The sequence below is a fragment of the Camelus bactrianus genome, chromosome 22 (assembly GCF_048773025.1).
Source record: "Camelus bactrianus isolate YW-2024 breed Bactrian camel chromosome 22, ASM4877302v1, whole genome shotgun sequence".
Taxonomy (NCBI): Eukaryota; Metazoa; Chordata; class Mammalia; order Artiodactyla; family Camelidae; genus Camelus; species Camelus bactrianus.
Genome location: NC_133560.1, coordinates 19,512,509 through 19,527,523, shown reverse-complemented (window position 1 = coordinate 19,527,523; position 15,015 = coordinate 19,512,509). Strand labels below are relative to the sequence as shown.

At 41.4% G+C, this 15,015-nt stretch overlaps 1 protein-coding gene across 4 annotated transcripts in view; it reads right to left on the bottom strand.

Moving 5' to 3' along the window:
* The window catches only part of ATP10B (ATPase phospholipid transporting 10B (putative)), a 282,609-nt gene that overhangs the window by 104,893 nt on the left and 162,701 nt on the right, over positions 1-15,015 (bottom strand). The window lies entirely within an intron of this gene.

The window sequence follows — 15,015 nt, the reverse complement described above, 5'->3', positions numbered from 1 at the left end:
CACGGTGTGAAAAAAACAGGTTTAGTCTTTATCATTCCTCCTTTCTAGTGTGAGAGACATGAAGCAAATAATCATATAAATAATATACAACTAGCCCTGCGATGAGTGCCAGGAAAGCATTTAAGCTGGTGGGTGGGGTGGGGTGGGGAGGGTGCTGACGGCCCCGCTGGGCTACCAGCCAAAGTGGCCTGGGGGGCTATGACCCCAGAGGTCAGAATTCGAGCTCTGTTCATTCCTAACTGGGGACGTCCTTCCACCTTGCAGGTGTCCAGTTTCCTCAGCGTAACATGAGGAAACTTGGTCTTATTCTACTGTTTTTTTTTTTTTTTTTGGTTAGGAACAAATCAGACAGTACATAAAGTAAACTGAGGTATGTCTTAAAGGGAAAGTTATTTATTCTTTAGGTTGTCCTGGCTCTAACATTTTCTGATACTGGTGACATTTCGGAGAACCTCATTTGCGGTCAGGACCTCACAGGAGAGTGACAGGTGGTACAGAGGAAAGTTTCTTTCTTAGGAAATTTGAGCGCGAGGTGACTGGGCTGTGATGAATGTGGTTGCATGAATGGACATGGCTGGCTTTTTCTGATCTGGCTGACTGGGGGTAGGGGTTGGAGACCCTTCCTTTTTCTCTACGCCAGCTGTTGGTTCCTGAGACTGAGCCCTGAGCCAAGCAGATGGACTTCTTAGATGGTGGGAGACGCCGCTTTATCTAGGGTATCCCAGTGTCTGTCTGAGCGCTTTTGATAAACTCTGTAAGCAAGCCCTCAAGGTTACTTTTAGCCAAATCTTGCTAAGAAGAACTTACCCAAAGATAAGTACCTGGAAGAACTTATCCAAATACACACTTTATACGGTTAGAAGCTGTATACAGTGGTGCTTCTCCCCTAGTAGGCCTGCAGGATGGTTTTCTCTTGAATAAATGGATGAGTGAATGTCAGGTACTGTTCATCTTACAGCAAGCAGCCTCCTCTGTCATGGAAAATGTGATTCACTAAAGGAGGAAAAGTCCCGTTTCTTGTTTAAATGGTAATATTTTACCTTCCTGCTGCTCCTGTGATCTGACCCTGATCTTCATGGACTTTAGTCCCAATGATTTCCAACCCACAGACCCCCAAGGCTGCAAGAAGCTCTTCAGAGTCTTAAGTGAGCCCTTGTATCCAGCATGAGAAAGTAAATGCAATTACTGACGCCGATTGTAACGTGACCAAAAGCAATATTATGACAGCTGGTAAGTCTGAAATAGTAATACACATCTTATTTCTCATTAAGATAAGTGCCCCTTTCATGGGTTCTTTTTTAAAAAAATATATTATTGTACAAGAAAAGGAAAGGAAAAGACTACTCATGAATAGAGTTGAAAATGCAAGTGAGAAGTCTGGCCTTGGCTAATACCACACTCAATTTTCTCAATTTTAGGGGGTAAGACCTTCACAAAAGAAGACTGAATTGGCAGGGGAGAGGCAGGTGTTTTCGGCGGGGTAATGTAGAAAGTTCTTTTATCATAATCATATTCTTTTTTTAAAAATTAACAATGGAAAATAAGCTTCCTTAAAAACAAAGCAGATATAAAATGGATGCCAAAGTAGTGGAAGAAAGTTTGATGAGGAACTGAACATTTGCATAGTTTCAAAGTATCTCTCCTTCAGTGGGTGAGGGAGGGTGTAGCTCAGTGGTAGTGCACAAGGCCAGCAAGCACAAGGTCCTGGGTTCAATCCCCAGTACCTCCATTAAATAAATAAACCTAATTACTCCCCAACTGAAAAACAACAAAAAACCAAAAAAAAAAAAACCCAAAAAAACCCAAAAAAACCCAAAAAACCAAAACCACACTTGGAAAGTATCTTTCCTTCAAATTATTAATTACAATAGTTAAAAAAAATCACTTTGTAGTGGAGAAATATGGCAGACACCACCTTACCCAAGAGATCAAACATCACTGATTTTGGGATAATCTGATATCTTGGACTTCCTGACAAAACATACTGAGAAGCACGTCACCTCTGTGGTCACAAGGGAATGTTGAAAAATCTCAAACTGGAGGCTAGTCTACAAAATGACTGGCTTAGGTTTTTCAAATGTCAAAGGTCAAAGAAAGGCAGAGGAAATGTTTCTGATTAAAGAAGACTAGAAAAGATGTGACAACTAAGTGTATAATGTGTAATTCTGGACTGGATCCTGGACTAGGGGGAGATGGAACAGGTTTAAAAGACACTATTGGACAAAGGGAAAAAATTAAATACGAAATGTGGGTTAGAAACAGTATTTTAATAATGTTAAATCTCCCAATTGTGATGGTTATGTAAGAAATTGTTCTCATTCGTAGGAAATTCATCCTAAAGCAGTTACGGGTAAAGGGGCAAGACATTTCAACCGTTCAGACAGTAAGATGTGTGTATATGTGTGTGTATACATGTGTGTGCATGTGTGTATATGCGTAGTTAGCGAGGTAGGAGGTTGTGGAAGGGTGTTCCAGGTAGAAGGACTGGTTCTACAAACAGAAATTCATAGGTGCGTCCTACAGAGCACACAAAGTGAGGGACAAAGAGCAGGGAAAATTGAGGCTGGAGAGACAGACCAGTGCCTGGTAGCCTACAAAGGCTACTGATGATGCTGAAAGTCAGACGTCCTGGAGAGCTGTAGGCAGGGAAGCGACGTGATTGGAGCTGTGGGTCGCAGGTGTTATTCTGGCTGCAAAGCAAAAGAAATGGGCTGGAGAAGCCAAGACTGCGGGCCAGGAGGCAGTTCCTTCACCCACTGCTTCTCCTTTGCTCCAAATAAATTGCTTCCTTCCAAAGGTAGAACAGGAAACAAAGGGGGATTGTGCAATCCTTTGATGATCTGAGGTGTGGTTCACTGCTGCTTTCAGACAGGGAGGGCGTGTCTGAAGCAATGCTCCAAAGTCCTTGTAGCCATAAAATCTCTCATTCTTATTTTTTGATATGGCGCCTTCTGCTAACAATAAAATTGAGGGTTATTTAATTTTGCTAATCATCACTCAGATTGCCTCTGGCTTGAAGTAGTATTCCTCTTTAGCATTAATATCACTTTTCCACTGAGCAGAATGTCCCCTAGACGGGGCACGGGGGGCATTCCTATATGGTGGACCATTAGCCTAAAATACTGGGTTAATTACAGTTTGCTAAGAAATTTTGTTCTTATTCCCACACTTTCTCCATCCTGGCCAGCTCACGTTATCAATTAGCCCTAGTTCTTTTCTTTTACATTTTAATGAATTCAAGTAAACCCCATCTTTAGCAAATTTCGTATTTATTGTTAGGGGTCAATTAACCAGTTATTCATTGAATCAAAAGGAAAAAAACTTACTGACCCCTTGTTTCGTACCAGGTGAGTGAAACACAGACATCCACTCCTCTCCCCCTGGAACCTGACCTCTGGTGAGGCTGAGAGATTTTAAACATACACTGATAAAAATAAATATATATTCACCAACTGGGATAAGTGCCACAAAGGAGGAAAGGGTGCAATGTCATTGCAGGATGGAGGGATATGACCTTGTCCCTGAAGAGGTGGGGCTTGAGCTGAGATCAGGGGATGAGAGGTGACTGCGTGGAATAGTGTGTGTGTGTGTGTGTGTGTGTGTGTGTGTGTGTGTGTGTGTGTGTGTGTATGTGTCTGGAAGTAAGTGAACAACGAGGAAGAAGCCACATTTGCAAGCTTTCTGTGGCTAGAGCAAACTTGTTGACTGTAAAAATGGAAAGAAGGGCGGACCTAGAGATAATCATACTAAGTGAAGTAAGTCAGACAGAGAAAGACAAATATATGATATCACTTCTATGTAGAATCTAAAAAAAATGACACAAATGAACTTATTTATAAAACTGAAATAGACTCACACAGAAAACAAACTTACCACAGGGGAAAGCGGTGGGAGAGAGGGATAAATTAGGAGTTTGGGATGAGCAGATACACACAACTATATATAAAATAGATAAACAACATGACCCGACTGTATAGCACAGGGAACTATATTCAATATCTTGCAATGGCCTATAATGAAAAAAAATATGAAAAGGAATATATATATATATGTGTGTGTATTTATATATAACTGAATCACTGTACTGTACACCAGAAACTAACACAACATTGTAAATCAACTACACTTTAATTAAAAAAAAAATTGGAAGGAAGACCCAAGTAGGGCTAGAAAGCAGGAAAAAGTGACCAGAGAGTTATTTTCCCTTTACGTGCAGTTCTCTAAAATCAGTATCAATTGGTCAGGACCATGGGGGGTTTAAATTAAATTTAATCTACACTCAGATTCTTGATAAATAATGCACTGTCCTGACATTAGAATTTATTAGAATCGAAGAAAGTTTGGCCTTCAATTAACTACAGGGGCTTTTAAAGCACTCCACCCTCAGGTCAAAATGTGTCAATCTCACGGAAACAATTTCCAGTGAGATACTGAGTTAATAACCAATAACTACCTTAGAAAAAAGTCTGGGGTTGGCATGTCCTTGAATCCATCAGTTAGATCAGTTTTCCCCAAACTGCAATCACTCTGAGTCACTTTCCAATTCCTGCCATACCTTAATATCATCAGTTTTACTAAGTGCAACGTATTTTGTTTCAAGTCCACTCACTTTTTAAAAGCTTAATCAACTTTAGCTTTGTGCTAAAGTAGTGAGTGATATATGGAATGAGGGGTTTGACAAACTTACTATTTTTTTTGTTGTTTTCTTTTTTAAAACATTTTTTATTGATTTATAATCATTTTACAATGTTGTGTCAAGTTCTAGTGTTCAGCACAATTTTTCAGTCATACATGGACATATACACACTCATTATCGCATTTTTTCCTCTGTGATTCCCTGTGCTATACAGTATAATCTTGTTTATCTATTCTACAATTTTGAAATCCCAGTCTATCCCTTCCCACCCTGCGCCCCCCTGGCAACCACAAGTCTGTATTCTATGTCTATGAGTCTATTTCTGTCTTGTATTTACGCTTTTTTTTTTCTTGTTTGCTTGTTTGTTTTTGTTTTTGTTTTTTAGATTCCACATATGAGCGATCTCATATGGTATTTTTCTCTCTCCTTCTGGCTTACTTCACTTAGAATGACATTCTCCAGGAGCATCCATGTTGCTGCAAATGGCGTTATGTTGTCAGTTTTTATGGCTGAGTAGTATTCCATTGTATAAATATACCACAGCTTCTTTATCCAGTCACCTGTTGATGGACATTTAGGCTGTTTCCATGTTTTGGCTATTGTAAATAGTGCTGCTATGAACATTGGGGTGCAGGTGTCATCCTGAAGTAGATTTCCTTCTGGATACAAGCCCAGGAGTGGGATTCCTGGGTCATATGGTAAGTCTATTCCTAGTCTTTTGAGGAATCTCCACACTGTTTTCCATAGTGGCTGCACCAAACTGCATTCCCACCAGCAGTGTAGGAGGGTTCCCCTTTCTCCACAGCCTCTCTAGCATTTGTCATTTGTGGATTTTTGAATGACGGCCATTCTGACTGGTGTGAGGTGATACCTCATCATACTTTTGATTTGCATTTCTCAGATTATTGAGTGATATTATCAGTGATATTGAGCATTTTTTCAAGTGCCTTTTGATCATTTGTATGTTTTCCTTGGAGAATTGCTTGTTTAGGTCTTCTGCCCATTTTTGGATTGGGTTGTTTATTTTTTTCTTATTGAGTCGTATGAGCTGCTTATATATTCTGGAGATCAAGCCTTTGTCGGTTTCATTTACAAAAATTTTCTCCCATACCGTAGGTTGTCTTTTTGTTTTACTTATGGTTTCCTTTGCTGTGCAGAAGCTTGTAAGTTTCATTAGGTCCCAACTATTTTTTTTTTAAATAGGCACTAACAGGAGCTACTTTTGCTAAAATAAAAATTCTGAGCCCATTACTATAACATTGTCCTGGACCATCTATATTTTTATTTGCTGCCTGGGAACTAGGTTCAGAAACATCACCAACTATCCATAAAGTGTCAAGTCATTTTCATTATTCAAGGCTTACCAACGAATGCAGGGAAGACTGGTAACACATCCTGTAAGATTTTTGTTTGTTTCCCATAGAAGTACCGAAATGGCAAAGGCAAAGGCAGCAAAAGGTTTTTCATCAACCCTGAATTAAATGAAAAGTCCAGTGTCCAGATTCCTATCCATTCCCAGGCATTTTACTAAACCAAGAAAGGATTTGTAATAAGACAATCTTATCATCAACTTCTTATTCATGTTGCTTTTCTCATTTATTTTGGTTGGATTTGCTTGAGGAGATGGCCATCCTGTTTATATGGTCAAGGAGGGAGGGTACAGCTCAAGTGGTAGAGCACATGCTTAGCATGCACAAGGTCCTGGGTTCAATCCCCAGTACCTCCTCTAAAACTAAATAAGTAAACCTAATTACCCCCCCCCAAAGAAAAAAAACCAAATAAAATGATGTTTCCATTAATGTGGTCTTCCACCTCTTCTATCCATACCCATTTTACAGATGAAGAAACAAAAGTAAAGGAAATAGAATAATACCTCTCTAGAATCTGCCATTTCTTCCTACTCCCTTTCAGGAAAACCTATATTAACTAGGATCCAAGTTACTTTTTTCCTCCCCCACATTTTAATGTTTTGAACCTAGGATAGGTCACATTACTGATATGGTAATGTTCCTTAATTTTTTTTTCTTTTTACCCTCACAACATTATTAAATTGACAGCATTTTAGATTCAAGGAAACATGTTTAGTTGCAGGCTAGAAAATAGAAATCTCGGTTTGAAAGCTGCTCACTAAGGTCTCGGTTCTGGGGCCTGCCCAGGGAAGTCCAGCCAGGCTTCGTGGGAAAGGAGGGGTCGAGCGGGAGACCTTATCCTACAGCAGAGCTCAGCTGGGTGCGAAGCCTTGGGGACGGCTGAACTTCAGAGCCTTCATTCGCCTTGAACGCAGCTGTAGGAGTCCATGTACAGCTGCTGCCTGCAGTCAGTTTCTGTAAGCACCAGACAGCGCTCTGTCCTTCCCAAAGGTTGTGCCTCATTCAGGGACTACAAAACAGGTCCTATAATTAGGATGCCAGATGCTGCACTCCTCTAGAGAGGAAGAAATGCTGACTAAGAAATGAGGCTGCAGGCCCGTGCACAGGGACGCGCAGGGGTGGGGATGGCTGCCTTTAGAGGCTGGTGAAAGCGGGGACTAGTGTGAAAGAGGAAAGGAGAGTGAGAAGGAAATAGCAAACACCTTAAATAAAACAAACCACAGGATGCAATGCTGTAGGAGATAAAGAAAATACATGACAGATGACATTCTATAGCATGGACCTTCGTGGGAAAGAACTGGTCAAAGGGTCTTTACAAAACTTACGTATTATCAGTAAATCATGCTCAGTGTCCATCACTAGCGTTTTGGTTAATGCTTTTTACCCCTGGCTATGTTTCTCTTAGCTCCTCAGTCCGTAAAAGCCTGCAATTCCAATAGAGTTTCAAGAATAACTTTTTTTTTAAACAGACGAGAAGATAATGTCTGTAGTCTGTTATGTTAAACTCCATAACCCCTCAAGTTCATTAGCGTTCAGGGCATCACCAATTACCCAGCATGCTGATCTCCCATTCGGTGTATCTGGAGCTCAAACCTCCCTCATGAGAATTTGACAAGGGTACCCCACTGCCTACTTGCCATCTCCACTTTTTTGCTGGGTATCTCAACTCTAAATTTCTAGAACTCTTGGATTCTCTTCAAAATTTACTTGGCTCCAGTTGTCCTTTTTCTATGAATAGCATCTCCATTTACCCAAGTGACCTGGTCAATACCTTTGATTCCTCCTTCATTTGCTGCAGCCAAACTATTTATCTGTTCCATCCATTTTTGCCTTCTAAATATTCTTCAAATCCATCTGCTCCCAACACTTTCGTTGCTTCCACTCTAATAAAAGGCATTATCATCTCTCGCCTTGGATGACTGCAACAGACTTTTAACTGGTTCCTGCATCCTTGCGCGGTCTCTTTCCAATCTAGCCTTCGCACTGCAGCCAGAGTTATTTTTCTAAACTAGATCATGCCAGTTCTCTTCTTAATTCTTTATGACTGTGTTTGTATAAAATTCAGACTTCTACGTTACTTCACATGATGCAGCTCTTCCTAACTCTTTCCTTCCTGCTCAATATTCTCCAACACTCTAACTTATCTCTCTTTCCCTCTTTTTTTGGCACACAAGTCTAGGCATGTAGTAGTTCCTTTCCCTAAAAGCTCTTTTTTTCACTCTTTGTATATTAGTCAGGCTAAGCTAGGCGAGGCTGTGAAACAAATAAGGCCCCAAATCTGAATGGCTTAGCACAACCTATGAAGAGTTTGCAGGTCCAAGTTAACTCTACTCCAACCAGTGACTCAGGGATCCACGCTCCCTCTACATCATGATCTCAACATGTGGCTTTAAACATAGCCAACAAAAGGACCCGGAAGTGCATTACCTTACTTTGCTCAGTCAAATGGCCAGAACCAGGCACATGGCCTTATCCTGATTGCAACAGAGGCTAGGCCAGGTGGGAAGGACTCCTTAGTGAGCAGCAGTTGTCTCTGCCAGGTCCCAGATTAAAATATATTTCTTCAGATAGTTGGGTAAAGGCTGAATCCAGGGAGGGCTACTGGAGTAATGAGGCAGTGTGACAGGATACGGTCAGACCTGTCATTACTGCCATGAGCTGAAGAAAGGAACTTTACATTTTCCAAACACTCTGACACCCTTTCTACTATGATGTCCGACTTCAAATTTGAGACCTAAATTCTGGCCCTTAAACATTGCCCTGAGGTAGGCTGCTGACCACAAGCAAGAGGTCAGAGTATTCACATGTGCTCCTGGCATAGTCTGTGGATGGAACACACTATACACTGTGTACATATGTGAGCCCCAATTTTAAAGTGGGGCGGATACAATTAAAATAGAGATACTGTACATTTGTTTAAAGGCATAACTGATTTCATGATAGGATTTTGCTACTACTATGCATTTTCTCAATCCATGAATACTAAAATTATAGCACATTTCAGGTAGAAGTGATGAAATTCTTTGATGACCAGAGGGCTCTTTGGGCTCTGAAAGGCTGAAATACTGGTGTAGCCAAGGGAGCCCAGGACTGCAGGCAGGGTATCCAGCTAAGTGCCAGGAGAATGAGCCGTAATGCACAGTTCCTGACCTAACAAAATAATTGGAGAGATGAGATACAGACACAGGAAGGGTCACTGGATAGGCTATCAATGGGGAATTGAATAAACACAGACAGTGAGCAGCTGAAACTATCAGGGCTGGAAGTAAAACCTGGATGACCAGGTGGAACCAAGGCGAGCTTCCTGGAGAAGCAGAAGTGGCCAATCAGTGCATGTGAGGGCGTGGGCATCCCGGAGCAGGCCTGAGTCCAGCAGGTTTGGGAATAGGCAAGTGAGAAGCCCCATCTCTTGTCCCCACCTCTCAGACCTCCTGAGTCAGAAACGCTGGGGGCTGGGATGAAATCTGCACTCTTCACCAGCTCTCAGATCATTGTAGGGCAGGGTTGCCAAACACAAACCTAGAGAGACCATGCCTTATGCCCTCACATATCTGCTCTCCATTGAAAATGGCCTCTTCCCATTTTCCCCACCTCTATTCCAAGCCTGATTTCCCAAGCATCTTCCTTAATGAAAGACAAAGTTCTTGGAAAATAAAAAGACAATCTGGGCAATCTTGTCTTTGTAAGAGGCAGGTAAAATGAGATGCATAATTTCATTTTTTATATCCCTCCAGGCAGAAATGTGATTTCACTTAAGAGTTGTTTTATAGATTCTTTTGGTTTGTTTTACCGACAAAATAATTAAGTTGGGTCTAATTAAAAGTGAATAAATCGCTCGCAGAAGCTGAATAAATCAGTGCTGAGTAGAAGGGTGAAGAAAGTTGTTCAAAGTCTGCAGGGCTGAAAGCAGTTAAAAGACACTAGCGCCCACTGACGGGCTCAAGTCACTTCACTTAAAACATATACGTGGTGATGGGAGTTGCAGGCTGACAAACACGCCCAGGAAAGAGGGAGGTGGGGACGGGCAGGGAGCAGGACCTGGAAAATTTGGGAGGAGCTTGCTTCAAGGGGGACTAGGTGCACGGCTTCGTGCAGAGTGGAGGACCAGATCTGGGAAGTGGGGTGAGAAAAACCGATATTTGGATAGCTGCCTCCAGTGCTTTCCGAGGGAGGAAATATACTCAGATCAGCACTTGGGATGAAAGGAAGGGGGACAGCCATTAAGAGGAGAAGAGGGAGGGACAGGAGGGAAAATTACCTGGCAGGAGCACGAGAGATGGAGATTAAGATGGCAGCAGGCTGGCTGGTGCTTGTGTTGTCCGAAGAGGGCAGAGGGGCTTTTTTAAAATTGAGGTATAATTGACATATAGCATTAAATTAGGTTCAGGTGTATAATCTAATATTAGATATTTGCATATATTGCAAAATGATCACAATGAGTCTAGTTAACACCTGTCACTGTATATAGTTACAGATTTTTCTCTTGTGATGCGAAGCTTTAAGATCTACTCTCCCAGTAGCTTTCAAATATGCACTACAGGATTATTAACTACAGTCATCACACTGTACCTTAGATCCCTGTGACTTATTTATTTTATAACTGGAAGTTTCTGCCCTTTGACTCCCTTTCTCCACCTCATACATGTTCCACCCCCATGTCTAGCAACTACTCATCTGTTCTCTGTATCGATGAGCTTGTTTGTTTGTTCGTTTTTTTTCAGATCCACATATAAATGAGAGCACACAGTAACTGTCTCTGTCTGACCTACTCACTTAGCATAATTCATCCTTAAGATCCATCCATGTTGTCACAAATGGTAAGATTCCCTTCTTTTTTATGGCTGAATAATATTCCATTGTATATATGGGACTTTAAAAAAAAGCCAAATATTTACTAAAAAATATGTATGATATTGTAATATGATATGATATCCTTCCATGTTACTTTAAAATTGTTAGAAAAACTTTCCAGCACAGAGTGGCCTTGTCTGATTGGTATCATGTGATTGGGGGTAGATGTCTAGAAATCAAGGAGTTGTCCCCATATGTGGGTCAATGCCAAGAGCAAGAGGTAAAAGAAGAGCCACAAGAAAGAGTGGAGAGTGAGAAACTTATCAAATGCTGGAAATAAGAACCAGAGATGACTGGGAGAAACATGCATCCTGCAGGAATTCCTGGAAGCCAGGGGTAAGTGGAGACCCAGGGTTTTTCCATAGGATATGGGATGGGGGTTCATGTTGATCTCATCTGGATTTCAAAGGGCAGAGGAAGCCAAGACAAGCTGACAATCCCATTACCCAGCTGTGTGACCATGGGGAGGTCAGTGAGTCTGTCTCTGGGCCTTAGTTTCTTCCTCTATAAAATGAGGCAGGTGGACAGGCAATGGCTAGGGCCCGTGTATGTCTCTAACACTTCCACTTCAGCTTTCCTTCACTCTGACTTTTCTGAAGTCAAGGGGATGAGTGACCCTAAGGAGGGATCCTGCCAGAGGACAATTATTTCCTCCACAGATCCCAGCCCACTCATACAGTTAAATAATTTCACAGCACATAATTGCTAAGAGGCTTATCTTTTCTCCTTTCAGAAAGGGAGCTTTTTCCATTCATCTGTTTTGGTTCAGTTACTCTCTCATACCTACGTTGGGTTGAACAGTCTCGTATTTCCAAAGAAATAACTGAACTCTCTCATTTTTATTAGATTATTCATAACAAGGGTCTCAAAGGGGCTCCATATGTTCCAAACGTCTATTCCCAGAGGAGGGAGAAATTTCAAGAAAGATCCAACTGTCTATCGGACATCACCATGGGGTCATCTCTTAAGAACATCAATCTCAGTTTGTCTCCAAATGAACACTTTATCTTTACCCCTACATCTGTGACTGCCTGTCTTCCTTCTTTCTTTTCTTTTCTTTTCTTTCCTGCCTTCCTTCCGTCCCTTTTTATTGAAGTACAGTCAATTACAGTGCATCAATTTCTGGTATATAGCACAATGTCCAACTCTTGCATATACATGCATATATATATTTGTTTTCATATTTTTTTCATTACAGGTTACTACAAGATACTGAGCATAGTCCCCTGTGCTATCCAGAAGAAACTTTGCCCTTATTTCTTATTTCCCATCTTATGGAGGGGAAATGCTACCCATTCAGTAGCCCAGGCTTTTGATTCTTCTCTCATCCCATGTATCCAATCAATTACTAAGTCCTGTTGACTGAACCCTATACTCCTCCGTCAGTTCCGTCTACTCCTTTCTGGGCCCAGTGGCCCCACACTAGTCCAGGCCAGTCTCATCTCTTGCCTTGGTGACTGGAACAGTTTCACAGTTTGTCCCCCTGCTCCCAACTTCACTCCCCTCCAATCTGTTTTTCTGCAGTGAAATCAGAAATATGTCACCAAGCTGTCAATCCATTTATGTCACAACCTTGCTCAAAATCCATTCTGGCCTTCACTTTCCCTCAGAGAGGATAAGGAACAAAATTTGAACATAATTTACAATTCCTCTGCTCTATGAACTAGAGACTGCCTCTCTTTCCAGCCTCATTTTTTTGGTGAATTTCTCATTCATTCTCTATTCTACTCACTGGACATTCTTTCATTTCCTTTTGCGTCTGTCTCTCTCTGTCACAGCCAACACCACCAGCTCCTATCCCCCTAGAGCCTGGCTAACTTCCATTCATTCTTTTAGGACTTTGATGCTACCTCCCCCAGAAGCCTTCCTTTGTCCTGAAGTACGATTGAGGGGCTAGTTATGTGCCTCACAGCACTCTGTCCTTATCCCATTTTGGCTCCTAGTTCTGTACGCTGAGCCTACGTACTTGTCTGTGTGGTCACCACTCTACTCCCGTGTCTCATGGAAGTGGTCAGCACTCTGTCCCAGCGCCTGGGGAGGTCACTCAGCACGTACCCCCAGGGCCTCCAGGGAACAGCCAGCACTTTACAGCTCCTGTCCCAGTGCAGTGACAGGCATTAAGACATGCTTGATTTCTTTGATGAATACAAATTTTGTATTTCTAATATTAGTTTTTAAAATTTCAAAGAACTTCAACCTTATTACAAGTGTGCCTTGGAGACACGGCACGTTTGGTTCTAGACCACCGCAATCAAGTGAATGTTGCCATAAAGTGAGTCACATGAATTTTTTGGTTTCCCAGGGCATTTCAAGTTATGCAAACACTATACTGTAGTCTATTAAGTGCATAATAGCCTTGTGTCTATGGCTGCTGACTGATCAGAGTGGTGGCTGCTGAAGGCTGGGGTGGCTGTGGCAATTTCATTAAAAAAAACAAAACAAAACACTGAAGTTTGCTGCACTGATTGACTCTTCCTTTCACGAACAATTTCTCTGTAGCACGCAATGCTGCTTGACAGCAATTTACCCACAGTAGAATGTCTTACAAAACTGGAGTCAGTCCTCTCAAACCCTGCCACGGCTTTATCACCTCAGTCTACGTAATGTTCTAAATCTTTTGCTGTCATTTCAACAGTCAAGTTCAATGTCTTACCTGGGTGTGCTTCACGGAGCCCCCAGACAAATACAATAGTAACATCAAAGATCACTGCTCACAGATTGCCATAACAAATACAGAAATAATGAAAACGTTGGAAATATTGGGAGAATTACCAAAACGTGACATAGAGACACAAAGTGAGCAAATGCCGTTGGAAAAACTGCACCGACAGACCTGCTTGAAGCAGGGTTGCCACAAACCTTCCATTTGTAACAAAACAAAACTGCAGTGTCTAAGAAGTGCAATACAACAAGGCACGACTGTATTCCATTTTTCCTTCCAAACAATCCTTTGAGGTAGGCTGGGTCTGTATTATAGTGGGTCTCCCCAGCTGTCGGGGTTAAGTTTCTCAATACACCCATTTGGGAGAATCTGTGGTTAAGGAACTTCAGAACTCCGAGTATGAGTCCCCTTTCCTTGTGATCGAGTTTTGAGAGTGTAATAAACCATATTTTGAACAAAGCAATCAAGGTAGCATACTAAACAAGGCCAGTAACAATGACTTTTTTTCCTAAGTAACAATAGATATGATACAATTTCACTCAGAATCTGTCGCCTAGAACTTCTTAATGCTTGCCTCTCCTAACACAAGAAACTTGAAATTAATTTGTCATGAACATCTGTTATGAAGCAGAAAAACAAAATTGTTCTGATTTATGACTCAGGGCTTTTGATTTCTGGCTCCTCAGATCTCAGACGACCGGATTTTTGAGATGGGCAAACTATTGGGGAAGTGTTTCTGAAACTTCCTTCCCATGACACAGTATTACACGTCCTTAATGCTGCTCAGGAAGATTTCTGATCAAAGTATTTGTAACAAAATGCTCTCACACCTCTCAGCAAAGGCTCCCCCTGAAGACCCAGGATACAGTTCTAAGATCACATTTCACATGCTTTCAATATTCCTTATTTTTCAGTATTATTTCACGCAAATCTTTACTTCGAACATCAAGTCTTTATTTCTAACCCTTTAGTTCCTTGTTTTCTTAGACATGATGTTTGCATGCACTGGCACTGAAATTGCCTAGGTGAACTGGAAAACCTGCGGAAGTAAATACGCTTCTACTAAATTTTCATTTTGGTGAAATTGTGCCTTGAAGGGCATGACTAGGGGTAATTCTGAATTTTCCCATATTTTGCGGATCAGTCTGATTTGCCCTTTTTCTCTGGAGTAACAAATAAAATGAAGAGAGGTTAGGTGACTTGCTTAAGGTCACAAAGATAATCAGTGGTAGAGTTAACCTCAGTCTCCTAAAGCATGGCCTGGACAGCTTGGTGTTTGGTTTCCCTACCTCACTGTGAGCCATTTATGTTTATTCCTATAACCTCAGACATCTGCGATTGCCTTCAATTTTTTGTTTAAAAATAAACTTTTGCTTTTGGAATAATTTTACATTTACAGAAGACTTGCAAAGATGGTACAAAGATTTCCTTCACCCCAGGTTTTCCTAATCTTACAGAACCAGGATATATACGTCTGTCAGAATAAGAACTTAGTG